The 26,062-nt window shown below is 37.0% G+C and overlaps 1 protein-coding gene across 2 annotated transcripts in view; it reads left to right on the top strand.

Moving 5' to 3' along the window:
- Positions 1-7,426: 7,426 nt before the first annotated feature.
- LOC136874954 (zinc finger protein ZFP2) overlaps positions 7,427-26,062 on the top strand; it is a 53,336-nt gene continuing 34,700 nt past the window's right edge. The window contains exon 1 of one of the 2 annotated variants that reach the window (XM_067148670.2): positions 7,427-7,549. The gene's annotated coding sequence lies outside the window, so the exon portion shown is untranslated. Of the gene's footprint in view, positions 7,550-8,244; positions 8,307-26,062 lie in introns of those variants that run through there. The other variant, XM_068227941.1, reaches the window with a different exon arrangement.

Genomic DNA, 26,062 nt, shown 5'->3' with positions numbered 1-26,062 from the left:
TAAAAGTGAGTCTTTCTGGTAGATTCTATTGATAGTATGGCCTATGTTTTGGCCTGTTAAGTTATACACTGTTTCAATGTTGGCATATGTATGTCATTGGGGTAAAATTGTAGTAAAATTTTACACTTTGGTACTGAAAGTTTTTGATATGTGTATATCATTAGAATTAACCCTTAATGCAGAAGAACTGGACAAGTTGCTGAATTGTATAAACAGAGTCTTGGGTGAGGAGTACAAGATGAAAATGAATAAGTCCAAAACACAAATAATGGATTGCAGTTGTATGAAGTCAGGTGATGCAGAAAATATTAGATTAGGAAATGAAGTCCTAAAGGAAGTGGATGAATATTGTTACTTGGGTACTAAAATAACTAATGATGGTAGAAATAAGGAGGACATAAAATGCAAGCTAGCACAAGCAAGGAAGGCCTTTCTTAAGAAATTTGCTCACTTCGAACATTGATATAGGAATTAGAAAAATGTTTTTGAAGACTTTCGTTTGGAATGTGGCATTGTATGGAGTGAAACATGGATGATAACTCTTTCATAAAGAAAGAGAATAGAAGCTTTTGAAATGTGATGTTACAGAAGAATGCTGAAGGTGAGATGGATAAATCGAATCACGAATGAAGAGATACTGAATCGGGTTGGTGAGAGGAGATCGTTGTGGCTAAATTTGACGAGAAGAAGAGATAAAAAGATAGGACACATCTTAAGACACCCAGGACTTGTGCAGTTGATTTTTGAGGGAAGTGTAGGATGTTAGAATGGTAGGGGTGGAGCACGGTATGAATATGACAAGCAGATTAGAGCAGATGTAGGATGCAGCAGTTATGTAGAAATGATAGGACGTGATAGGGTAGCATGGTCAGCAGCATCAAACCAGTCTATGGACTGATGACTCAAACAACATCAACCTTTCTCTGTCCACGAAGACACAATTATCATAGGGATTTCCCTGTTCCACTCTAAAATGTCCGTAGAACTTCACTGATTTAATCACAACTGCACTGCCGTATAACATAACAATAACAAACTGACGACAATTATTACATTCACGCCGATGCCTGGTACCTTTTGTTGGACACTAATAGGAGGTCATATTAGAGCACAAATATATCAGTCCATTATCTGAATCATATTCATAGCCGGTAAAAATTCACAACCAAATTAAACACGCACCATTAATAATCTGCTACTGTACACATCCACTAACCAGGGCCAGTGATTGTACACCTTCACTAGTGGGTGTGTGTTATCAGTAGCGGTGATTAGGGGGGCGACGGGGGCAGTCAAAGCCCCACTTTTTGGAGAGGGCTGATAACCTTAGATGTTAGGCCCCTTTAAACAACAAGCATCATCATCATCATCAACGTTTTGGAGAAAATGTTACATTTTTATGCCATTTTAGCTGGCTGAAACTAAGAATTATAGGAATTATTAAAAAAGCCATTTGTATAAGCCCTGTTGTCTTATCAGATAACTCTTTTCTTTATTTTCTTTAATAATTACCAAAATTATTAGCAGAAATACACACAAACTGTCCTTCGTCCCGGCTAACCGATTTGTATAGTGTCACAGAAAATATTGGAGACTTTGCCTGTGCTATGAAGAAGGGTACCAGGGCTATACACACAAAATGTCCTTCATCCCGGCTAACCGATTTGTATAGTGTCACAGAAAATATTGGAGACTTTGCCTGTGCTATGAAGAAGGGTACCAGGGCTATATTTTATTGCTAAGGTCATAGACACTGTGGTATGATTCACCACCTTGCCGTGTGTAGAGTGACCAACCGTCCGGCATTTGCCGGACATGTCCTCCTTTTTTCATGCTTGTTCTCTGTCCGGCAGGCATTTATTATTTGCTATTAAATGTCCGGCTTTTTGCATATTGTATTCTTAGTCATTCAGTTTCCTATTATTTTCTCTGTTGCACTTCCTCTATCTCAGTCCATATTCTGGATACCGCTAACAGCCTACGTTATTTACTCAATAATAAATCATATCTTAAGTTAGAGCTCTCTGAAGGGCCTGTCACACCACCCGACGTGATCTGAATGTGCTCGGTCGGGGCCGGGGAATCCTCGGCGGGGATTCACCAGTCAAGTAATGCTGGCTGCGGTATTATGTAGTTTTGTTTTTGTGCTAGTTGGATTTGAACCTTCTGAGTGAGTGGAGTGTTTGTGATTATATTATGAAATTTGAATAATATCAGTATGTCATCACTCAAAAGTGGCGAGGCACAGAAGAGGAAATGTAAGTTCTCGGAGAAACTGAAACAGAAGTACCCATATTTTAGAGAGGGACGTAACGAAAGTTAGGCGAAATGTTATATTTGTGACTGTTATGTAACTGTCATAAACAAAGGTGCAGGTGATCTTGAGAGTCATGTTGCTAGTGAAAAACATAGAAAAACAATTAGAAGCAGTTCTTCTAGCAGTAATATTGATTCATTTTTCCTGACTGAACATTTCCCACTAGACAGGAGAGTTCGGGCAACAGAGGCAACATTGGCATATCACACTGTTTCTCACCATCAGTCGTATAGGTCTATGGACTGCACATCAAAGTTGGATAAAGTGCTGTTTGCAGATTCTGAGATTGCTAACCAAATATCATGTGCTAGAACCAAAACTGAAGCTATCATAAATAATGTAATCACCCCTCATTCCATTGACATTATCACTAAAACATTGAATAATAGTATTCCTTTGTTCGGAGTGGTTACTGATGCTAGCAACCATGGGGCTTTGAAACTTTTTCCTATTGTTATACAATATTTCGACTATAAAGAAAATGATATTCAAACTAAAGTCTTAGAACTACAAACATGTCCTAATGAAACTTCAAAGACAATATCCAATTATGTGTCCAAGACTGTAAAGAAGCATAATATTTCTGCTAAATGTGTTGCTTTTAGTAGAGACAATGCAGATGTAAATTTTGGAGGGGTTAATCGTAGAGAAGGCACAAACGTATTTTCAGCACTTAAAAGTAAATTAAATTAACATACCTATAATCAGGTTTGGATGCCCAGCATATGTACTACATAAATGTTTGCAACAAGGTGCTGATGTACTGCCAGTAGATGTAGAGACTATAATTTTAAAAGTCTTCAATTATTTCCATATCTATACAATTCGCACTGAACAACTCAAATAATTCTGCGAGTTTATTGAAATAAATTATGAACAGCTTTTGTGTCACAGCAAGACAAGGTGGTTAAGTTTGTTTCCTGCAGTAGAAAGAATACTAAAACTGTTTGCATCTCTTAAGTTGTACTTTCTTTCTCAGCCTTCAAATCCTGTTCCTGATATAATTAGGTCCTTTTTTGAAAACAAGTTTTCTGAGCTTTACCTGTGGTTTGTTCATTCCACTATGCACATTTCTCACAACAAAATTTCATACTTTGAAAAAGAAATGCTCTCTATAGCAGAAGTTTGTGATATATTAGGCTCAACTCTGGCCACACTGAATGATAGAATGGAAACCAAATTGATACCTCTTAAAGTCAAACAGTCTCTGAAAACCCTCACTGAAAATGGCTTTGAAAAAGAATGCATTGCATTTGTAGAATATGTTGTTGGTTTTTATGAAACGTGCATTCAATACCTGTTAAAGTGGTGTAACCCTATGATGGAAGAATTTGTTTCCAATGGATGAAGCTTCATAGTATGAAAGACTTTCAGTTTGAAGATGTTCTTCCTTGTCTCGAGTATTTGCAATCTAAAGGTGTGCAGATAGACGATTCTAAACTTTGTGTTCAGAATTATACTAGGAGTTCCGAAATTTATAAACATACAATATTAGATAAGCAATGGTATGAGTATTTTAAATATAACCCTGACATTGAAACATTTAGTGAGCTGCTTGAAATTTGTCAGTTTTATTTCGCTATTCCAGGTTGCAATGCACAGTGGTCAGAAGGAAGAAACCGTTTGCTGACTGAGTCGGTTAAGGGTGTAAAGTACAACTTATGTCATATGGAGAGTTTTATAATTATTTATTACAAGAAAATAATTCCACTTTGCTGTTGAAAGTGGGTGCAGTCGATAAATATCAACATAAAATAGCTACAACTTCAGCATCTTCATCAACATAATAGTTATAAGTTATGTAATACTAAATTTTGTATGTAAATATTAAAATTCCACTTGTCCTCCATTATTAGAACATTTTTATGAAAAGTCCTCCTTTTATTAAGAATCTGTCCTCCATTTGAAAATTTTGAGTTGGTCACCCTAGCCGCATGCATTCGTCAATCTGGCGGTCTCTTTAGTGTCTGTTAGTTTTTTGTATATGGTCAAATACTAAATGATTTCAATTGTATAATAATGCCATATTCCTTTTAATCAGAATAAATGTGTAATATTGTTCCTTTGGCAAAAGTTGTATTGTATAGTATCGAATCAAAATCTCAAAAAACTATTAATACCGCATTTAAGTTGGTAAACTGTCAATCTTCACCTCTCTGTTGAAATTCGCTGAGGGAGCATTAAAACTTACCATTTTGTGGCCTTCTTTATAGTTTTGATGTATATACCCCCTCCCCTCACCCATCCTCCGCTATATCCCACAAACCTGGGTACTGTTTTTTTTTCTTTTTTCGCTACTGTGTTTTATTCATTTTATGGTAAGCTTTCACTGATCATTTTAGTGATGGTATACATGGTTTAGGGAAGGTTTACCTTCCCTAACCATCCACTTCCACTATAACATACACCGGTATACTTCTTATTGAAACCACACCCGGGCGACTGGAGTGGGACATTGATGATGATGATGATGATGATGACTTCTTATTGACATTACACATTGTTGTCGAATAAATGTGACAAACGTTTTGCAACTTTTGTGGACAATACAATCTCACATGCACTATACAGCAAGAAAGTATCAATTTTCAATGCTGTAGTTATTTTCAAATAATTTTTTGCAGGTCTTTTTTTGAAAAGCATGTCACGGTGTTCTAAGAGACAGCAAGGGCAAGGATTTGTTTACAACTTTGGTGTAGCCTATTACATGCAGCACAATAAAGTGCTGTTAGATGCAATCAAGTGGTTATTCTTCTGCGTACAAATTGAAAGAAAAATCCACCGATTCTACAAAATCGACCAGATCATTTCCATGCAGAGTGACATTAGGCCAGATATACCGGTATATTATTTTTATTTTTCGCGAGGAGATCTCGAGGCCCCTTAAAGACCCGAGCCTGCCTGCATTGCAGGCCCTAACGTTACGCCCCTGCCTGTTAAGAAGAGCAAGCCGCAGGGTTGCTTCGCGCACAAAAGCTTGAATTTGTTCGAACTCTGACGTCATCTGTTCGAGCAGCTCGAGTCAGGCTCAAGCACATCGCTAATATTGTCAGTCTCGTAAAGGGACGAGCTGACTGTCGTAGCGGAAGGACGTACGTGCCTGTCACTCCGCTTTCTCTGTCCTTTCCAGGCACTTTGTATTTTTTAAGTATTAGCCAGGCAGTTGTACTTATTAGTACATCTTCGAAAGAGCATTTGTCAGAGTTGAGCACTTTTCAGTGCTCGCTATTTCTCTTTCAGGAGCATTATTTTCAGGAGGACCAAGATGGAGAAGCTGACCCTACCAGTGAGACCGGCCGACTACGTCCACGAGGGAGCGGTGGAGAAACTACAGGCGGAACACAGGTCGACGGCCGCCCACGATTTTCGACGCCCGTCGCTGGTGGTGTACAACCAATGGGGGATGCACACCTACCAGGGAACAAGCCGCATGATCGATCTCCTCAGTATGATCGCTGAGTTCTTGGGAGAGACGATCACTGAGATCATCAGCGAGGTCATCACCGGCTGGGCGGTCATCATTGCCCTGAGGACAAGCCCCGCTTCGAGGTCTATGCGGAGCTGGTGTCCCAGCAATACCAGGTTGCCCGGCTACCAGGACTCAGGGAGAAGCTGGATGCCTGGGGCAGCTTTGAGCACGCAGCCACCCAGATGGAGCTGAGGGCAGAAGAAGGCGGCGGCGGCATTCCCGAGCGCCGCAACCCCAGTTGGAAAGCTGTACTTTATGCAGTACACACTGACCAACAAGGCCGCCAAACAGGATCGTCGACCACCTACCAGGATGAAGTGGACGCAGATGCAGAATTACCAGGAAGGGCCTGTCACCCAGGCGCAAACCAGGAAAGCACCCGTGATGGTGGAGAGCAGCACAGCAGTGGAGAAGGACGCCCCCTGGTGTTCTGAGGCTGCTGCCCAGGCCCAGCCTGCCTGCATGTCTGTCGAGCTGCAGACCTCGATGTGCGCCCCACAGGACAGGGAACGCAGTTGAGTGTTAGCACCGACCGACACCACCCCCTTCCAGGTGGCCCCCGCCTCGGCGGGCTTGGCCTCATTCTCTGGGATCGGAGACTGGGTACGAGGGACCCCAAGGAGGTGGCGCTGCGCAGCGGGCCCTGGTGGTACTCGACGCATGGCTCCGCAGCCGTCAAGGCAGTGCCCAGACGGACTGATCCCCTTTCAGATGGAATGGGTTTATGACTTGTGCATGTTACCTGTTCCCAACTAACACTACCACTGGTCCTTTTTTCTAGCCCACATCCTTGCATGTACTATCACAAGATGTCAGGTTTTACATGTAGGCTATTTCTCTTTTCTGCCTATGTGGTTTTTCCCTGACCCTTCAATATCATACCTTAACACTATACAACCAACACAACCTCGCCTGGTAGCATGTCTGACATGGAAACAGGCAGATACTCCTTGTATCACTTCCCACTCTTCCCTGTTATCTCTTTCTTTTTAGAAATAATAGCATGTCGGAGGCCATGTAGATTGAGTCGATGGTCACGCGGGGGGAGCGAGTTTCGGGCCCCCCACCTCCAAAAACGAAAAAAAAAAAAGAAAAAGTCAGCCTCGTAAGATCGACTGAGGAGTTGTTTGATATGAGATGCATCGGGCCGATCGCGAATACCAAGTAATTCGGCTGAGAATGTCGCCAGCTCTGACTATGCGGCACTCCAAAAGCTGCAGGCCATCTGACTAGGCAGCAGCCTGCTATGCAGGCCAGGGGCCAAAGTTTTTAATGACGTGTTTATGTAGACATCTTAGGCTTTCTACTGGCAATTAAGTGGATGTAATTTAGAATGACTCCATTTTATTTATTTTTTCTTATTCTTAATTTAGAAAATCTGTTTGTTTTAATGTACTAGGTAGAGACGAAGTTTATAAAATACGCTAACTTACTTGGCACAGTCACTACTCACTTGAAAGATGAACCGTTTAATCAAAATGAAGTGAAGTTATACAGTTATAAATAGGAATATATGCTATTCTCCTCTCTCTCGCTTCTTTATTTTCTTTTTCTTTACAATTATCTTCTCTTCTTTACAGTTTCAATCATATGATCATACGTATGGCCTATACTGCAGTGTGTTTGTCTGGTGAGCGAAGAGGATACAGGATAGAATAGAACAGAAGGTAGTGAGCTAGTGAGCGAGGGTTGTTACGCTTGTTACCCGACCGCTATCGAGGGGAGGTGACTTTTATCTTTGGACGTTCTGGATACATAAGACAGTAAGTAAGGAAAAGCTGTGTATTACCTAGATAAATATGCGTTTATATGTAGACATGTTCTTCGTAAAATTAGAACTGGTTTTCATTAACTTATATCAAGATTATTCCGACAGTTTAAATTTGGTCCTTTCCTGTCAACACGAAAACCTTGCGTCTTCGACAATGAATTATAATATATTCACAGAGGAAGCAAAAGTCAAAGGAATCTTTTTTTCGGTTTCTAGCAACTTTTGTATTTTGCCACTTATAATTTTGAAGTTGACCGATTTATCGAAGAAGTTTCTTATACAGTGTAGAACATCACAAATAATCGAAATGGTCTGGTATCAAGATTTCACCCCCCATCCATTTTTTTTCCCTTTTTTCCCTTGTTTATTTTCATTTTTTTACATTTGTCAAGGTATACTCTTCATTCAGGCGAACGAAGTCGCTTTCTAACTGGGCGTCATGTATTTATTATTCTGTGTTCGCTTTTAAAAAAAATTATAATATATGAAAATATTATTAATGTATTATCATCCCTTGGAGGCGCTAAGGATTCTCATAACGTTATAATTCTGATAACTGGTACCTGCTGTATGAACAGAATTGCAAATTATTTGGCCTGTCAAACACTTCCATAATTTCCAAGAGTATAACTGCAAGAATATGGCATATAGGGACCTGTTTCAAAAAGCTACAAGTTGTAGTTTCAAGTGGATGATCCTTCACTTGTAGGAAATTATTGCTTCAGAAACAAGATTTCTACAATTGTAAGGTTGGTACATCACTACATGTCTTACAAGTCAGCTGATTTCTGTGGGAGAGCCAAATTTCAAATTGTGTGGAGTCAGACATTAGTAATTATTAGCAACAAATTGTGAACTTAATTACAATCCTGAATAATATCCGGGATGTGAAAGAAATTTTGTTTGGAGCTTTCTCTGCTTCATTTACAAAACAAAACAAAGTTAGAGAATGGAAAAATATTCACAACATTGCTTTATCTCTGGGTTTACCCAGACAATGAAGATTTCATGTATGTTAGAAATGTCTTGTGACAGAATTTAAAGAAGTCCACTGTTGTGAAAGGAAAGCTTCTATACCCGGTGTGCGAAAGTGAGGTTAGAGATCTAACATGACGTGGCTCGGGCGACGTCACGTAACAATCAATCAATCAATCAATACTGATCTGCATTTAGGGCAGTCACCCAGGTGGCAGATTCCAGCAGACTTGCCAACTTATGCATTCCTAGTGACAAGACCATTGTGCTGGATGGGTTAGGGTAGGTTAGTGACAAGACCATTGGTCTGGGGGCAAGCAAAGGGGGTCTGGGGGCATAAGCCCCCAGGTTAGAAGCCTCAAAGCAGCCCTTAGGCCTCTAGTATCGGTGTGACACCTCCATTGGTTTGGATAGGTTAGGGTAGATTAGTGACAAAACAATTGGTCTGGATACGTTAGGGTAGGTTAGTAACAAAACATTTGGTCTGGATAGGTTAGGGTAGGTTAGTGACAAAACCATTGGTCTGGATATGTTAGACAAAAATTACAAGAAGTAACAGCAGCACATTCTATGCAACACAGTGTTCAACACTTGACTTAATCAACAATGACTTACCTTAACGTGAGGGATACAGTGTGCTCGCTGCGAGAAGAAATTCATGGATTTGTTCTCTGCGAGGGAAGGAGTATTTAAACAGATGTTCGGATAAGTAGCTAAGGAAATGTTCCTTTTTCCATCCAGGTATGGGTAGGGATTCCCTAATGTTTCTCAACTTCCTCTCATTCGTGTTTGTGTGCACAATGAGTACTTACCCCGCAAGACGTTCTTAATTCAATGCATGTACGTGTTCGCTCTTCTCGGTGTCCACATATTCCTCTGAATGGTTAACTTTCAAGTGGAGAAATCCCTCGTCCTGGAGGTAGTTGTAGGCTCTCCAGCAATTGGAGAGAATTGTAGTGCCGGGCAAAATTTACTCTTTAATTATGGTGAGTAGCAAAGCACTGTCCTGAGATTCCACAGGCACAACGAAGAATTTCTTGTTATTTTCGTGTTCAACCCCACCGAAAACCCACTGACCTTCCACACGACGCCTACGGTTATACTTTCTTTTGCCAAACTTAGCCTCGTCTATCTTGACAACTATACCTACCCCTCCAAGTCATGTAGAATGTTGAATGACCCAATCTTCGCACACTTCCCTACAGTACGAGGACCAATTGCACGCTGTTTCCGAACTCGCTTTGAGCTCAGACTTAATTAATGTGTAGTAGAGCCTATTTCTCAGTAGCCAGTAAGCTAGGAAGGATATAACTTTCTGTGGAGAAATGTGTGCCTCTGAAAAGGTACCCATTTTTGCCGACTGTTTAAATCTACACATGCGTTTCTCACACGAGAAAAAATACCAGCTCCCCGATACTTTTACTTCATGATCCCTACCACAGGCTGCACAGGGAATAGCTCTGTTTATGATGCCATGACTTACTACAAAATCCATGAATTTCACTTAGTCACAACACAAAGTTATGTCGTGGATAGAACACTCGCATTCAGCACATGCCATGATACCGTAAAACGGGGTAACTTCGGCCACTTTTTCGTATATTTTTAAAAATAAAATTTGAACTGTTCCCTCTAATTTTCTGAAAAATATAATATAAATTCTGCCTTGTTTGTTCTTCATTTTTAAATATGAACATAATTCTCATTGTTATTCAGTAGTGAATAATGATTATCGAAAGAGTGGCCGGAGTTACCCCGTGTTTTGGGGTAACTTCGGCCGCCATAAAAATAACTCAAGAAACGAAGTTTTCTTCGATGTAGTGTTACTTCGGCCACCGTGAATGTTTTTGAAAACCTGCAAAATGCCTATTATCAACAATCACAAACAAATTAAAACGATGTATGGTGAAACAGATGTATAGTGATCAAACTCACTTTTTCCCCAAAGAAGAAACTACTTTATTTAGCCTAAGCATATAAGCATTGTATGATATTACAAATTACATGTTGCATTGCATAAATATTTGTCATGGTAAAAATGATAATAAATAAAAGGTACGGAAATCATAAAGCCCAATTGTATGGAGAGAAAAGACGGTCGGAAAAGAAGCAATCTTGTAGACTGTCCTCATAATACACTGTCTTCTAAATTAGAAAATATCTGGGCCGTCATTAAGTTCTTAAATGTGTATCGTCCATGTCAACTGATATCCATCTATTTATTATTGAAAATGGAAACTGTCTTTCCCCTCCCTGTTGGGATAAATTTCCCTGTTTATTGTTATTGTGCCTTTATTAATCTCTTCTAAAGCGTTCTTGAAGTAAACAGGATTGTAATTACAATATCTGTGGCTGCATAATGTTTTTCTGTACGTTGTTGGCATGGCCGAAGTTACCCCGGAAAAGGACAACTTTTATCACAAAACTATTCCCTGAAAAACCTATTTGAATATAATGCATCAAATTGTCAACTTGTGAAAATTTAGATTTTATAATTCCACCTTTACAATTCTGTAATACAAGCCACTTACGGAGTTTTATAATTGACAACTCGTTGTTTTGAACAACAGTTTTAACATATGATTTTAAATGGACTTCATGCTTCATATCGTGTTCACACCGCACCATTTTAACATTGAAGATTGACAAGACGCTATCACGCCGCGTCACAATATACAAAGACTTTGCATTTACTTATTTTAATGTGTCGTCGCCTTATTTTTAATATTATGCATTTGTATTTCTGACTGAAGATGTCCTATAAGAGGACGAAACATGTTTCACTAGTGTAATTTAATGTAGTCTTTGTAATAAAGACAATTACAGTATTGTAAAGGTGGAATTATGAAATCTAAATTTTCACAAGTTGATACTTTGACAATACGGGCTCTAATATGAAATTTATAACGTGCAAAGCATCAAATTGTGTTGATCAGTTACCAGATGTAGTTACATTTTGACCCCATAAACCACTGGAATGGAGAATTGAATGCAGGGGCTAGAGAACAGTTTGTTTTCTGCTGTTACCAGACAAGACTATAATCGGGGCTGTGAAAAAAATCGATTGACTCAACAATGAGCCCGCCAATGTTATTTGGACTACTGAGTGTTGATAGAGCATTCTATTGTATGTGCATTTTAGCTGTTGCAAGTGATTCATCTTTTCCAGTATAGGAGGCAGGAGAAAATAAGTGTTGCTATTCGTCAGTGGCTGAAGTTACCCTGTATGGCCGAAGTTACCCCACTTTACGGTACTTGTAAAGTGGCAGATTTCTTACTTTTAGCGAACTTTGAAATTCGCGGTTCTCTTATTTTAGCGAATATGGCAGCCCTGTACTTGCACACGATGTGAGCTCTGTCGAGCCATTAGGAAGCTTGTCTGGCAAATAGGAACACATCGCGATCATTGGATGGCAAGTAGGAACACAGCACATGGTCGCAATCAGCTGCTTTACACAACCTCGGTTTTAATTCTTCTATATAAGTAAGAATATTTCTTAGGGTGGTATAGTGGGTTTCTGTCAAGCATAAAGGAAGGATCTCTCCTTTCTGCTACTTAAGGTATCATTGCACATCATTTTTATATGATGTTTATCATCCCTAAGTCTGCACACCGGGTACGGAAGCGGCACCCACTTTTGTAAGTGTTAAAATATATTTTGTTACAAATATTCTTATCACTTCCATTTTAAAGTTAGGTTAACATTGTATACATATTTGTACATAATTATTTAATAAAATTCTGACATTAATGCAAATATTAAGTTATATATGTCTTCTTTTATTACACAATCAGAATATGAACTTGTTACACATTAGAAGATTTTTCATTATTCCATAGGCAAATCTGGATAATGCCCAAAAAATATTTCAAAATCCAACCTGACCAATGTAGATAACGTAGTCATTGATATAACTGGCAAGGATTCCCTGGTTGTTACAAGTTTAGGAGTAACAGAAACTGTGAGAGAAACTAAATGAAGAAACTACTGCTTATGAAGACAACAATGAAGACCGAGCACCAGTAGCAGTTGGTGATGAAAAATCACATACAAGTAAAGGCAATTCAGTGTTTCTTATTTGTTTATTATGTGTTACGATTTTCAAATAGCTTACATTCACATATTTTAACCATTTATTGAAATTTCAGCTCAGAAAATGAAAAAAAATATCCACCTAGGCTTCACCTCACCATACAGATGATATGGAAAGTGAGAGGAGGAAGATAGCCCTTCACAATGACCTGCTAGAAATCAAAATCTACAAATCAAGACTAGAGGCTTTAAAACTTGAAAGAGACTTATTTATTATCCATGAAGAAAGCCCTACTTTGTCTAGCATATTAGGGCTGTCGGTTATAACTAGTTTCCTTAAACATTACAAACATATAATACAAAATTTTTGAAGTGAGTGATTACACACACAATTAATTAAACTGGGAGAAAAGTACAACTATCCTTAATTTTTTTCTGAAATAAAGTGCATAAACTTCAAAAATTCTTTCAAACAACAGATCTTGTGAAATATCCTAAAAATAGGTTTGATTAACATTACTGTACAACAATTTAAGTGTTGTTCCAAAATATATCTAGCTTTGCTGAAGAATGGACAATCAAAAATAAGATGAGTTGCAGTTTCTTCATCTCCACAAACACAACTGTTATTGCTACTAATTTTGAATTTATGTAAATAAAATTTAAATTTTCTGTGACCCGAAAGAAACTGAGTGCTGGTGAAGTTTGGTTTCAATAAACTGCAGTCCAAACAGTCCTGTACCGTGGGAAAAAAGATTGTTCTTGTAACTTCACCCTTATTACTTGAGTTCCACAGCTTTGACCATTCACTTATTGTGAATTTATATAATTCATGTTTCACTTTTGATATATGGGCTCTTTTGTATACAGTTTCATTGTTACGAAATGCTGCAAGTTTAGCAAGCTCATCTGCTCTTTCATTACCTAATAGACCTTCATGCCCTTTAACCCACTAAAAACAGATATGTCTTCCATACTGTGAGAAATCTGTTCTAATACTACATGTCAAAGAATTTAAATTATATTTGTTACTTATAGATTTCAGAGCTGCTTGCGACTCACTATGTATACATGCACTTTCTTTCTTTTATCCACTGAACTGCATATTTTATAGCAAGAAGTTCTGCTTGAAAAATGGAACACTGGGAGGAAAGTTTTATAGTCTTAAAATATATTTCTGCTTCATCTTTGTACACAACAAAGGCACTTCCTATCTCTTTGGGTGTTCTTGAGCCATCTGTGTAAACTTGTACCTCATGTGAGAGAAAATATTCAGTGATAACATAATCATAATGATATGCTGGATGACCACATTCGAGGATATTTACTTTTTGCTCAATATCATATTCTTGTATTACCTTATTGCATTGTCTTCCTTTCTTAATGTTAGTCAATTCAGCTTTGGCTATGGCTTTCAGATGCAAAGGTTCTATACCAGCTATAATAAGAGCAGCATCTGTGGATATTGTTCTATAACCTTGTATTATTCTGAGTTTAAATCCTCTCTGAATTTGTGCGAATTTACATTGAGCCCATTTCTTCTCCAGGACATTTTGATATGCTGAAGCACAATACATCATTGGCTCAAACAATCCATGATATATTATGCATTTAGATATCTGAATCCAGACCCCAAGGTGGTTTACAAGCAATAGATAATCCTTGCAAGAATTTACCAGCCTTTTCAGCTAAGCACTGAAAATGAGCTCGAAATGTTAATTTACTATCTATTATGACTCCCAAGTAAGATATTTTGTCTGAAAATGTTAATTGTTTTGAGTTCAATCTGATCTTTGGTTTCTTCACTTTTCTTTTTTTTTGTTATTAACATTGTAGTCGTTTTGTTAGGATTAAAGTGTAATTTGTTATCACATCCCCACTTGTATATGATTTCTAAAGCGGAATTTGTTGAAATATTCAATTCCTTCACAGTATTAGCCTTAACCAAGAGAAGAGCATCATTAACATAAGCTATAATATTACAATTTTGTGGAAGAGGTTGTTGCAGTAAATCATCATATAGTATAGTCCAGAAACCTGGACTGCATACCGAACCTTGAGGACATCCCTTAACAAGAGTCCTAGTTATTGTTCTGATACCTATTGTTAACTGTACACTGCGATTACTAAAATAACTCTGGTAATTTATATAAATTCTTTGGACAAGCTTTAATTTTTAGTTGATGAAGAATTTTGGACCACCATGCATTATCAAATGCACCAGAAATGTCCAGAAATACCAGTATGCCAACTTGCTGATGTATGAAGATTTCCTGAGCCCAATCTACAACATATGTTACTGAGTCTTCTGTAGATCTTTGTGGAGAAAATCCAAATTGTCTATCACTCGAATAATTGTTTGCACGAAGAAAATACATATTACGATCAATTAACAGCTTTTCTAAAAATTTTCCAAGCAAAGCCAACAGACATAATGATTGGAATGTATTGACGGCAAATACATTTTTAGCGTTTTGCTTAGGAATCACTTTGACTACAGATTTCTTCCAGCAGGTGGGAAAGAAACATAACTTTAGGTACTTATTAAAAAGAATTATAAAAAGAGACAGAAGACAGTAATGAATATGTTTAACAATATTGGCTGAAATTCCATCTAGTCCAGGAGCTTTTTGGTCATTCAAGTTAGAGATAATTCAGTCAACCTCCTTATTCGAGAATACAAGGTCATCTTCAGTATCTGGTGAATTAGCAGCAAAATTGGATACAATCTTTTGAAATTCATTGTCATTGTCTTCTACCGAGAAAAAATGGTCCATCAAAACATTTGCTGTTTCCAGTGTAGAGTTGATGAAACCATTTTCTGTTTTTATCAAGGTCAGTATCCTATTGAAGTCACTGGGCTTCCGACACATGTTATACACAATGTCCCATGGATTACTGGCATTCTGTAAGGAACAGAACTTTTTCCAGGCATTTGTTTTTGCCTGCATTATCAAATTCTTATACTCACTTTTAAGTTCGTATATTTCTCATAAAGTTACACTTCCAGATCTTTTCCATCTTCTGTAGGAGGCTAAGACTCATTTTCTTATAATGTTGAGACTTGAATTCTACCAAAAGTATTTTGGTTGTGCTTCAGAAATCTGTGCGAGATGGGCATCACAAATGGCTATGATCTCATCTGTTAAATTATCAACTATTTGGTCAAGTTCTGCTGATGTTGCGCATTTCTTTATTTTTTCAGAGACGTTTGCTAGTCTTGTTTTAACTGATCATTAAAAATGAGACCATTTGACATTTTTGGTTTTGTATTTTCGAGTTAAATACTCTGAGGTAGTTGGCATAATCCTAAATGTATTGGATTCCAATTTTATTTCTATAAGTCTGTGATCAGAAAATGATGATGTACTTCTTACAGTACACTCCGCATTAAACTGAAGAGCATATAATTTGGAGCTCATCCAGTGATATCGCAATGTCGATTGCAGAATCAAGATAAACATTACATACATATACCTCCTTGCTGTTGAAATTGATGCAGAGAAGAACTCTGCCAGTGTTACACTACTGCATTAACTGAAGGCTGTTTTGATATCTTGTGATGATGGCAGCTCGAACTCTCTCTTCTTGATTACTATCTACAATGTGATATATATAACTGCCATGTCCAAAACCCATAATCTTGTTGTTCCTGAATGCAAAGCAAATTTATATCCTCCTGTGTAACACTATTATAGTTTGAATTAAATATAAGTTCCTGTATTGGTATGATTGATTTATGCAAATTTTGGTGATAAATATTCAGTTTAGCCATAATTAATTTTGGATTTAATAATATCTACTACTTTCATATATATTGGACAGGTGAATGAGGTTGCAGGGTGATTAGTGTTTCTTAGATCATGTTGTTGCCTTGTAATCTGTTTCTAATTATGTAACTTGCAGTTGATGCATTCTGTTTGATTTTTAGGACAATCCTTTAAGTCATGTGATTCAGAACAATTAGAACATCATAGCTGTTCTTTACAGTCAGAAGAAAAATGACCAGAACCAGAACAGCTATAACAACGAATCACAGATATATATTCATTAACACTGCACCGGGTATAACCTATGTAGAGTTTATTACCAGTTATTATACCCCGAAAAAGCTTGGGAGTAACCTCAGTTATTGCGTACTTACTCTTGCCAGTTCTTGACCTTCTAATTACATGTTTAATTATTTCTTGTTTGTCCTCTTCCATTACTGTTTTAACATGAGGATTCTGGTTTACTACTGCATCTACTAGTTTCTCTTCAATAAAGTTAATATCTATGCCATGGATAATAATTTTGGGGTTCTTCTTTAAAGGAATTTTTGCACATAACTTGGCATTAGATCTTTCAATAGTTTGTACAAGTGTTGCACATTCTTCTTTATTTATTCCTTAGTTCCATAATTATACCTCTGTTTCTGGTTTTCTTAATGTTGTTGATTCCAATGTTAATTGAGTAGGTTTTGTTGTAGCCTGTATCATTTTCAGGGTCTGTTCTGAATCTTTAATATCACTATCCTCCATTGAATTTTTGTTTGTACGTTAATGTCTTGCCTTGGTTTGGGGAGTTCATCAGCACTAGAATATGTTTTAGTTTGATTGAGGTCAATTTGTGAGGTTAGAGTATTGTTTACCTCTGTCAGTTCTTCATTATAAACATCAAGAATCTGTTTTATACTATTCACTGAAGATAAAACCTTCCCACACCACTTTTTTTTGCTCTTTTATCCATATTTAACACTGTTTGAATAAAATGTATCTCTTTTTCAGCAGGGCTAAAGAGCTCTGTGATGTTTACACTCACTGCCATCTTGATACTTAGGCACAACCTAGTCTCAATACACAAAGAATCTTACCAGTGTGAGGAGAATGTAGAAAGGGATATATTATTTTTTTACTAATGAAATGGCTGAAGAAGCTAATTTATGATATTGTATTTCATTCTTTTCCCCCTTGTACTGTAAGTTAAACATTAAGATAAAAAGTGCTTGTCTGTGTAAATAACTGTCTTTTATGTGACATTATTTCACTATACATTTCACCTTGATATGATATTTATTTCACTGAATATTTTAGGTAAGCCTCAATTTTGAACAAAATTATTAATGAGTTACTGTAGGTGCCTATGTGCTGCTGGAAAAGATATGTAGTCAAAATCCTGGTTCATCATTTTCAACAGATTTTATATTCATCACATATTTTGATGATTAAGTTCTCATCAGCATCAAAGTGTCGAGAAAAATTTATATTTCTTAGTACATTTGCATCGTACACACTTCCAGGCCAGTTAACACTTGCATAATAAAACTTAAGATTTGGTCCACACACTACCATGCAATTTATGAAATGGTTCCCATGCCTATCTGTGAAGTCATTTTCATGTACTACCACAGGAGCATCAATGTTTATCAGTGTTCCGTCAATACATCCACATACTTGAGGCATATGAGTAATATTGGAACTCTCAAACTATTCGGCTGTTTCCTCTGGCCAGTTAACAACTGTGGGAAACTTAACAATATTCACTGCCTTCATAACTCAATAGACTGCTCTGCACACACTAGATTTTGATACACTATGCATATTATTTACTGCATGATATTGCTCTCCATTTCCTAACCAGTATAATGTTATAAGTTATTGTTGTTTTGGGAATAGAGCATAGTTTATTTTAGTTGCATTTTCAGTTGATTACCGACATCTTGTAAAAGTGACTCCAGTTTTACTGAAATCATTCTAAATCTTTCATTGTATTCATAAAAGCTTGTGAAAGCCATGTTACTCTACTTCTGAAATTTCTTCTACGCCTTTTTCCATTCTCTATTAAATCATCACAATTGCTACTACCAAATAACAAATCCATGTTTCACACAAATATTAACACAAAGCTGGAAAAACTAATTGATTATTCAGTATTTAAGAGCCAAATACACGGACTTGTACTCAGTCTTACATGGCTCAAATAACTTCCAAGAAAAAGTGTATTTTGTACAACTTCTTGTACTCTACAGGTATCTTTATGAAACAAAACATGAATTTTGACTTGCTGCCAAGTATTGTAGTTTGTGTAAATTCACTTGTAGGCCTACCTGCAAGTGTTTTTATAAAATAAGAATTCATGTTTTCCAGCAACTTGTATAAAAGCTGACTTGTAGCTGTAGAATTGTAACTTTATGACCAAGCAAGTTGGATGTGTTGAAACTGACTTGTAGCTGTCGAGTTGAACCTTTATGACCGAGCAAGTTGGATGTGTTGTTAGGGGCATACAGCTGTGAGCTTGCATTGGGAGAAAGGGGGTTTAAACCCCACTGTCAACAGTTCTGAAGATGGTTTTCTATAGTTTCCAATTTTCACACCAAGCAAATGCTGGGGCTGTACCTTAATTAAGGCCACGGCCGCTACTTTCCCACTCCTAGCCCTTTTCTGTCCCGTCATCGCCATAAGACTTATCTGTATCGGTGCAACATAAGCCAATAGTATGTAACTTTATGAAACAGGCGCCAATTATGGGTGCTTAATATAGGTTCTAAGTGGGCTATTTAAATACTTAAACTTCATTGAAATGTACAATACTCCAACTAAAATGTTGTATGCCAATATTGTGACTCTTTGTTTTAAATAACTAAACTGCAGAGAGGAGGTTTGCCTATCAGAGTAATGCAGTAAATTGTGGGTGCGATTATATCACTTGGTTATCTATTACATACTATCCACTTCATTCCGTATCGAAATTGTAATCAAGTTAACAAATGAAAAAAGGGGTTCCACTTGATCGATACTTTCCTTTTTTTATTTAGCCTTCGGCTAAATTTGTTGTCATTAAAACGTACAGTACATGTTTTGATTGCTTAGCAATCATCATCAGCTGTTTTACATACTGCTTAGGTAAAAAATAGCATAAAACCATTCCATAGTTAAGATTAAACATGATGTTAGTAAGGGACAATTAGGTGGTGATAGGTGGGAGGGAGTACGTGAAGGGTGGGGGAGGGGCAGTTGTTAGTTAAAGATTAAAACTTATACAAATTAAAAAGTCTTTCGTTTCATTCTATGTCACTTGCGTTGGTTATTTATTAAATTCGACGGTTTTTAATATAATGCTCTTGCAAACTTGTCTTGGTTGTATAATGTTCCTTCTTTTGCTAGACCTTTCTCGTTTGTATCTCGTTACTGTCCGGTGGAGAAGATTATGTTCATTGTTGGTCGAATTATTCAGGTTTGGTTAAGTTGGATAGTTTGGAGTACGACCTGTAACCGGCAGAAAAATGCGTCTGTTAATTGAAATTTCCTGGGAGTGTGTTGCCTAAAGGAATTGTTTGCATTTTAAAAATTGAAACTGTAAAAGTTTTTTCTTAAACTTACCCCTATCCAATTGTTCGATTATACAAGTTTCTATTCGGAAATCGTTAAGTTGGAATGTTTGGTGTACGACCTGTAACTGGCAGAAAAGATGCGTTTGTTAATTGAGATTGCCTGGGGATATGTTGTATAAAGGAACTGTTTGTACTGTAAAACTTTTAAACTTACCCCTGTCAAATTTGTTCTTGTTCCGATGATTACGGGTTTGTATCTATCTCTACTGTCCTCGACCTTGTGTAGTAGCGGTGTGACGAGGACTTTATGCTAGCTTGGTTTGGAGGGGGAAGGGAAAGTAAAGGCGTGTTGTCATTTGTTGTTATGTGCAGGGAGGTGGCTTATATTTGTGACGTAGCTGCTTTGTGATTGCTTCCTACCTTTGTGGGGCGTATTTGATTGCTTCCTAATAATTCTATGTATTTCAATACATGTTCAAACAAGGGATTTCTTTGTTCGTTCGTTTCATTTAAATTCTTATCCTTATTAAGCAACTTATCCAGAAATATATGTATACTTTCCAAACTACAGTATTCATTAGTCTTCCTTTATTTAGTCTATTGATGATTGCAAGGTCCTGATTGATTGATATTTGTAAATTTGTGGCCTGTCTCTTTCATATGTTCACCCGTTGCGGAAAACCTTATGTGTTTTTTTTGCATTAACGTGCTCTTGGTATCTTATCGCGAAGTTGAGTCCGGATTGTCCGATATATGTGGCCTGGCACTGATAACATGTTAACTTGTAAATTCCTGAGAAAGGAGAATAGATTACAGTTTAAACCAAAACTTGAACATAACACACACCCACCCCCAGTTGAAAACTTATCAAAAACAGTTTTCACAGATCAAGAATTGCAAATATTAGGTAAGGGCTCGAATTATAACTGGCACACTCTAAATAAAAGTAAGGAACTAACCCTCACCTTGGATGAAACCGAAGCAGCAATACAAACCCTTCCAGTCGAGGTACAGAATGACATGAGAAATGAAGCAAATAAAAAAATCCCTTCCCTTATAAACGGGTTTAAGAAAAACCAAGAGAATACCAGAATAAACAAAGAATACAACGCAAAATCAAACAAAGCGATGTAGTCGTAACTAAAGCAGATAAAGGAGTCACTATAGTTATTTTAAATAAAACTGATTATATTGGAAAAACAGAGACTTTCTTCAATAAGAATAAGTTCAAGGTCGTAAGTAAGGATCCCACCACACGAATTCAAAGAAACTTGAAAGGAATTCTTAAACAGAGTACCTTCCTCCTAAACGAGCGATAAATACAAAGGATGATAAAGATGAACCCAGGACTGCCTACAGCAAGAGCCATGCCTAAGTTGCATAAAAAAGATATACCCATTAGGCCAGTAATAAATTTCCGTAAGAGCCCTACATATAAAACTTCGCAATATATTCACAAATTTTTAACACAAAATTATATTTTCTATTCTAATACAACCGTAAGAAATTATAGTGACTTTAGCAAAATCATTAAGGAATTTCAACTTAAACCCTCTTATATCACATGTTAATTTGATATAAAGGACATATATACTAATATCCCGATGGAGAAAACGATTAAAATCATAAAAACTAATTTATTAGAAAACAAATGAATAAGCATACCCGAAATAGAAGAGTTTATGACAATACTGAAATTTGTACTCAACCAGAACTATTTTTTATTTAATAACAAAATATATCAACAAGAAGGCCTCCCAGTGGGGGCTCCAGCCTCGGGCATATTAGCCAATATATATTTGGACCATCTGGAACATGCTCGCATTGTAAACCACGTTAAAGGGCCAGACTTGTGGGTACGCTATGTGGATGATACATACGCTATAATAAACAAGGACCTTAACGATAGTCTCAGTATTCTGAACACTCTAGACCCCAAAATACAGTTCACTATCGAAGAAGAGAAAAACAACTCAATCAATTTTTTAGATGTCACTACAACTAGAAAAGGAAACCAATTTTACTTCGGGATACACAAAAAACCAACATTCACTCCAACCACGATCCATAATAATTCTTTGCATCCTGATTCACAGAAAAATCCGCATATTATAGCTTTGTTAACAGAGCCTTCGAAATTCCGTTAACCAATAAAGAGAGGAATAAAGAACTAACTTTCATTCGACAACAAGCCCTCCTTAACGGCTTTAGTTTAAAACTGATTAACGGGCTAATCACCAAATGCAAATACAAACAGCAAACAAGTTTAATTAAACAAACAGAACAAACCAAAAAATATGTGAGGTTCACTTTTAATAATCCGAACATTTACGCAATCGCTAATTTATTTAAGAAGCACGACATTAAGATAGCGTTTTCAACAAATAATAACACTAGACACAGGTTTGTCAATCATAGCAGGGTCAATGAGAATAATGAAGGAAATTTTCAAAATTCAGGAATTTACAAGTTAACATGTAATCAGTGCCAGGCCACATATATCGGACAATCCGGACGCAACTTCGCGATAAGATACCAAGAGCACGTTAATGCAAGAAAACACAGAAGGTTTTCCGCAACGGGTGAACATATGAGACAGGTCACAAATTTACAAATATCAATCAATCAGGACCTTGCAATCATCAATAGACTAAATAAAGGAAGACTAATGAATACTGTAGTTTGGAAAGTATACATATATTTCTGGATAAGTTGCTTAATAAGGATAAGAATTTAAATGAAACGAACGAACAAAGAAATCCCTTGTTTGAACATGTATTGAAATACATAGAATTATTAGGAAGCAATCAAATACTCCCAACAAAGGTAGGAAGCAATCACAAAGCAGCTACGTCACAAATATAAGCCACCTCCCTGCACATAACAACAAATGACGACACGCCTTTACTTTCCCTTCCCCCTCCAAACCAAGCTAGCATAACGTCCTCGTCACACCGCTACTACACAAGGTCGAGGACAGCAGAGATAGATACAAACCCGTAATCATCGGAACAAGAACAAATTTGACAGGGGTAAGTTTAAAAGTTTTACAGTACAAACAGTTCCTTTATACAACATATCCCCAGGCAATCTCAATTAACAAATGCATCTTTTCTGCCAGTTACAGGTCGTACACCAAACATTCCAACTTAACGATTTCTGAATAGAAACTTGTATAATCGAACAATTGGATAGGGGTAAGTTTAAGAAAAAAACTTTTACAGTTTCAATTTTTAAAATGCAAACAATTCCTTTAGGCAACACTCTCCCAGGAAATTTTAATTAACAGACGCATTTTTCTGCCGGTTACAGGTCGTACTCCAAACTATCCAACTTAACGAAACCTGAATAATTCGACCAACAATGAACATAATCTTCTCCACCGGACAGTAACGAGATACAAACGAGAAAGGTCTAGCAAAAGAAGGAACATTATACAACCAAGACAAGTTTGCAAGAGCATTATACTAAAAACCGTCGAATTTAATAAATAACCAGTGCAAGTGACATAGAATGAAACGAAAGACTTTTTAATTTGTATAAGTTTTAATCTTTAACTAACAACTGCCCCTCCCCCACCCTTCACATACTCCCCCCCACCACTCACCACCTAATGTCCCTTACTAACATCATGTTTAATCTTAACTATGGAATGGTTTTATGCTATTTTTTACCTAAGCAGTATGTAAAACAGCTGATGATGATTGCTAAGCAATCGAAACATGTACTGTAAGTTTTAATGATAACAAATTTAGCTGAAGGCTAAATAATTAAAAAAAAAGAAAATATCGATCAGGTGGAACCCCTTTATTTCATTTGTTAATTTGGTTATGTGTCGAGTGGCCAGGTTAACAAAGGATTCATTGAAAGAAGGCATTGAAGAAGTAGAAGGATAGAGTCTGAATGTTTGGAATGGTTATGCAGTATTATGTACAGCATCAAAACCAGTATCAAATAAATAATGGTTGTAATTTAATATAAACAACAAATTGTTTTGTATTGAAAAGGGTGGTCCAAGAAGTTCCTTTCAAAACTTTGTTATAACTTAACAAGGGAGATGTTCAATAAATTTCCAATTTCTGTGTAATCATTTAAGAAAAGGCTAGGAAAACAACAGATAGGGAATCTGCCACCTGGGCATATCAGTAGTGATTGATTGACTATGTGAACTCAAAATGAATGTTGAATACAGATTATGAAAGATGATACAAGTTACATATTAGCTAATTTATGCTACCTAGTAGGTAATTCACAAGGTGTGGTGACACTTCACTAGTAAACTCATGTCCTAATCCAGAGGTGGTGCAGCTCTTTTCAGGCACACCCCCAATGGAAGTGAGCTGCACGAACCATTTCAACTTCATACCAGCCCTCCTACCACTCTTAAATTTCTAGAAGTACCAAGAATCGAAACCCAGGTCCCTGAAGATGGCAGCTAATAACACTGTTACGCTTTGGAGGCGGATACTTCACAAGTGGGGTTGCTTGTTTATGAAGGAGAAAATTGCAAAAATTATGTAAAATGATACCTTAAGTAGTAGAAAGGAGAGATCCTTCCTAAAGGAACCCATCAACCTGCCCCTAGCAGCATTCTTACTTATGCAGAAAAATTAAAACAGAGATAATGTCCGTCTGTGTTATAGGACCAATTACTGTTTTCCTATTGGCTGGAGTGTAGTTTGCTGTTATCTCCAATAGAACTTGCATCATTTGTTGTCCATGACTGTCACATTCCATGGAGATAATGAAACCACAAAATTTGAAAGTGATGTGTCATGGCGTGTTCCAGATGCAGCTGCAGTATTTGCAGCGTTAATATAGGAAGTACACAATGAGTGAAATTTATGGGTTAATTAAGCCATTGATCATTGTGAACTTAATGGCAGAGATATGGAATTTAATGTGTGGGGAAGTAAATTAATCTTTGTGTGCAGGAATTAGTGAAATTCACTGATACTTTAGTTAATTATGGGTTATTAAGTGATTTAATTATTGTGGAGTTTGTTGTTGAGATCTGGAAGTCAAAGTATGGGGAAGTAGATAAAATTTTGTGTGTCAGATACATGCCTGTAAGTTCAAACACTTGGCCAAGAAGGGTACATTTTTGGAGGGGAACATTTCCTCCTTAAATATACATGTTTTGTAGTCTACTGATTACTGGAGAACAGTTCCCAGTCAAATTTCTAGCAGTGAGCATATTTTATCCCCTACCATAGTGGATAAGTGAAGTATAGAATATACATAAAATATAGAATTTGCTGATCTTGTGTTCTTGCCACTAGACAATGCAGGGGATAATAAACATGAAGGCTCATGCCTCCAGACCCAGTTTGCTTATCCCACACCAATAGTGTAACCTATCCAGACCAAATAAGACAGAAGTATATGGATATGATTGGTGAAACGTTCGAAACGGTAGACAGTAATAGGGTTCAGAGTATAGAAAGAGAATGGGGTGGCATACAGGGATTCTATAATAGAAACAACAAGGAAATGCCTAGGAACAACTGTTCGTAAAGATAGACAGCAAACTTATTGATGGAATGATGAAGTGAGGGCATATCAGAAATGGCTTTAAACAAGGACTGGTGCTGACAGGAACTATACGTAGATAAAAGAAACAGAGCCAAACAAATAACTATTGAATCAAAGAAGTCATGGGAAGATTTTGGTTATAACCTGGACAGGCTAGGTCAAGTAGCAGGGAAATTATCTATACACTGGTCTGTTTCCCAATAAACAAATGGGAGCAATGCCGAAGGGAACTTATAATAAGGAGATAAAGGCTAATTTAGGAATGAACTCAACTGATGAAGCTGTATGCATAAATCGGCTTCAGTTGGGGGTCATTTGAGGCAAATGGAGGAGGATAGGATACCTACGAGAATAATGGATATGATCATGGTCAAGATAACGATGGTTAAACTCGGTTTCTAAAGATTTAAAGATAAGAGATATGGACCCAAATGAGGGCACAGAACTAGTTACAAATAGAGGATTGTTGAATTCACAGAGGCTTGCATACTGAATCCTAAAAAGCATAACAGTCTTTACTGAAGATATATTTATGTATATTCTGCTTCAACAGCATGCAACTTAAATCACAAATGCATTCCTCACTCATTACTCGTCTCCTGTTGCAGGGAAGAGTAAAAGCTATTTACCACAAAACCATTCTCTAAAATCC

The sequence above is a fragment of the Anabrus simplex genome, chromosome 5, assembly GCF_040414725.1.
Source record: "Anabrus simplex isolate iqAnaSimp1 chromosome 5, ASM4041472v1, whole genome shotgun sequence".
Taxonomy (NCBI): domain Eukaryota; kingdom Metazoa; phylum Arthropoda; class Insecta; order Orthoptera; family Tettigoniidae; genus Anabrus; species Anabrus simplex.
This window is presented reverse-complemented; position numbering and strand designations above follow the sequence as displayed.